The 3,286-nt window shown below is 38.8% G+C and overlaps 1 pseudogene; it reads left to right on the top strand.

The window, feature by feature from the left end:
• The first annotated feature begins 21 nt into the window (after positions 1-21).
• LOC104774186 lies at positions 22-1,483 on the top strand (annotated as a pseudogene).
• The last annotated feature ends 1,803 nt before the right edge of the window (positions 1,484-3,286 follow it).

Below are 3,286 nucleotides of genomic sequence, written 5' to 3'. Positions count from 1 at the left end.
TCTCTCTCTCTCTCTCAGTAGCAATATACTAATCCATGATAAATGAGTCATTCAACTCTATGAATGAACTGTGAGTAATATGGCTGCTCTGGTTTGTTGTTCTGTTGTATCTGCAGAGAGTTTACTTTAGTGTTTAAAGTCAAAAGCAATGAAGAGAAAGATAGCCATTGGGTTCGAAGGTTCAGCTAACAAGATTGGGGTTGGAATTGTGACTGTAGACTGTACAATCTTAGCGAATCCTCGGCATACATACATAACCCCTCCTGGTCATGGATTCCTTCCTAGAGAGACTGCTCATCACCATCTCGACCATGTTCTTCCTTTAGTCAAGTCAGCTCTAGAAACGTCCCAAGTAACTCCAGAAGAAATCGATTGCATCTGTTACACAAAAGGTCCTGGTATGGGAGCACCGTTGCAGGTCTCAGCCATTGTCGTTAGAGTATTGTCGCAGCTTTGGAAGAAGCCAATCGTTGGAGTGAATCACTGCGTGGCTCACATTGAGATGGGGAGAGTAGTTACTGGAGCTGATGATCCAGTTTCTCTGTATGTGAGCGGTGGGAACACACAGGTGATTGCTTATAGTGAAGGTAGATACCACCGGATATTTGGTGAGACCATTGATATTGCTGTTGGTAATTGCTTGCTAGAGTCTTGAAGCTCTCCAATGATCCAAGTCCTGGCTATAACATCAAGCAGGTATTTCTGAATCCATCATTACTTTTAATAATATGATCTAGTAGTGTACATGTGGTGTTAGTGAACAATTATCGAATGTTTTTGTTTGTTTTCTTAACAGCTCGCTAAGAAAGGAGAAAAATTCATCCATCTTCCGTATGCTGTGAAAGGTATGGATGTATCGTTCAGCGGAATCTTGAGCTATATCGAAACTACCGCAGAGGAGAAGCTCAAGAATAACGAGTGTACACCAGCAGACTTGTGCTATTCTCTTCAAGTAAGGCTATAACAGTTGTTCATTGGCTACATAGAAGAATGTAACGTTTTGGCACATTTTGTAAAGAGGATCATGATTGTTAATGATCTGGCAGGAGACGGTGTTTGCGATGTTGGTTGTGATTGTGACGAGAAAGACGTTTTGATAGTCGGTGGTGTCGGTTGCAATGAGCGTTTGCAGGAGATGATGAGGACCATGTGCTCTGAACGTGACGGTAAGCTGTTTGCAACTGATGACCGATACTGCATCGATAATGGAGCGATGATCGCTTACGCGGGTATACTTGCATATGTTAACACGGTGCTGAAACGCCGATTCAAGAGTCCACCTTTACGCAGCGGTTTCGTACAGATGAGGTTCACGCGGTTTGGCGGGAGAATGAAGACTTGGTGCTTGGGGGATAAGAACGTTGGTTGCTGTTAATTAACTTTTTTTTTTTCTTTTTTTTTTTAACTTTTTGTTAATCCGTTTTGAGATTGTATCTCTCTACTCGATCAAATAAGTTTTTGATAAGTTTAAATGTGTTTTCTTCTGATTTTGAATTAAGTTTTAGATTTGTGTACCACTTTCAAATTGCTCTCGCCGCCGCGTTTGTCACCAGTAGCGGTGTGGTGGTAGCTGCCAGTAGGAGCAATTGACCGCACTTTCAATTTTGATTATGAAAACGTTTTGACACAAATGGTAATGTGTCGCAGAATTATAAGCCAAATGAAAAATTAATTTCTACATTATTATTATTCATATACAAAAATATGTATTTACTCTATTAACAATTGTTATTGCATAGTTTTTTTAGTGAATGAAAATGGTACTACTTGACTTGTGTGTATTTTTCATACCTAATAATAACTACTTTTTTTTTTTTTTTTTTTATAAAAAGATACGAAATTAAATTTGGAAATAGTGAGCCGGCCGAGAGGAATAAATCTCATAAAGTTGGAAAAATTAGGGTTAGACTCTCTCCTCAGATCATTCTCACAACGCTGCGACTATTCTCTTCTCTCTTCTCTTCTCTCTTCTCTCTTCTCTCTTCTCTCTTTATATATACTTTTTTTTCTCATTCTCTCATTCGCTTTCGCTGGTNCTGCGACTATTCTCTTCTCTCTTCTCTTCTCTCTTCTCTCTTCTCTCTTTATATATACTTTTTTTTCTCATTCTCTCATTCGCTTTCGCTGGTTTTTTTTTTTTACTAAGACAAAATCGAACGATGAGGGGATTGGTAAGCAAACTCGTGTCCAGATCTCTCTCTGTCTCCGGGAAATGGCAGCAGCAACAGCTTCGCCGTCTCAACATCCACGAGTATCAGGTTCTTCTTTCTCTTCATTTCGGGTTTTGACCATTCTTTAGTGTTCTATAGTTGCGTAGATTCGCTTTTCAAGTGCGGATTCGAGTACGATCTGTGTTTTTTGGGGTTGATCCACTGATTGATTGATTGATTGATTGATTTGTGTTAGAGATAGAATTATTCGGTGTCTCTCTAGGAGTTTTGAAAGTAAGCACTAGGTGGACATGGAATCGTCTCTCTAGGAGGTTTATGAAAATGTTTTANGGATTTTTTTTTTTTTTTTTTTTTTTTTTGTGGGGTTGATCCACTGATTGATTGATTTGTGTTTGAGATAGAATTATGCGGTGTCGTCTCTCTCAAGGAGTTTTATGTACTGTGGAAGTAAGCACTAGTTGGACATGGAATCGTCTCTCTAGGAGGTTTATGACATTTTGTAATTTGTATTTTGTGTGTGTTTCTGATACAATCAGGGAGCTGAGCTGATGGGCAAATACGGTGTGAATGTGCCAAAAGGAGTAGCTGTTGGTTCTCTGGAAGAAGTTAAAAAGGCTGTCCAAGAAGTTTTCCCTAATGAAAGCGAGGTATATTATTATTTCTATTTCAGCACATCATTTGCCATTGACTCTATTNAGCGAGGTATATTATTATTTCTATTTCAGCACATCATTTGCCATTGACTTAGATTCTTATCTCTCTCTCTCTATTAGTTTGTTGCCTAATTGAAAGATATATTGCTCTTTGCCTGTGGTACAGTTGGTTGTTAAGAGCCAGATCTTGGCTGGTGGAAGAGGTCTTGGAACATTCAAGAGTGGTCTTAAGGGTGGTGTTCACATTGTTAAACGTGATCAGGCTGAAGATATTGCTGGTTTTTTTTTAATCTTCTTTCTTCTTCAAGTGTTGGATGTCTCTTCTTCTTTTTTTTGTCTCAGAGTTTATTGATCCTATTCAAATTCTTATATCGTTTGTAGGGAAGATGCTTGGACAAGTACTCGTCACCAAACAAACTGGTCCTCAAGGCAAAGTTGTTAGCAAGGTTTGTTATCAGTTAT

Source organism: Camelina sativa, unplaced genomic scaffold (genome assembly GCF_000633955.1).
Source record: "Camelina sativa cultivar DH55 unplaced genomic scaffold, Cs unpScaffold01821, whole genome shotgun sequence".
Classification (NCBI taxonomy): Eukaryota; Viridiplantae; Streptophyta; class Magnoliopsida; order Brassicales; family Brassicaceae; genus Camelina; species Camelina sativa.
The sequence above is the reverse complement of the archived record's forward strand: the minus strand, read 5'-3'. Positions and strand labels throughout refer to the sequence as shown.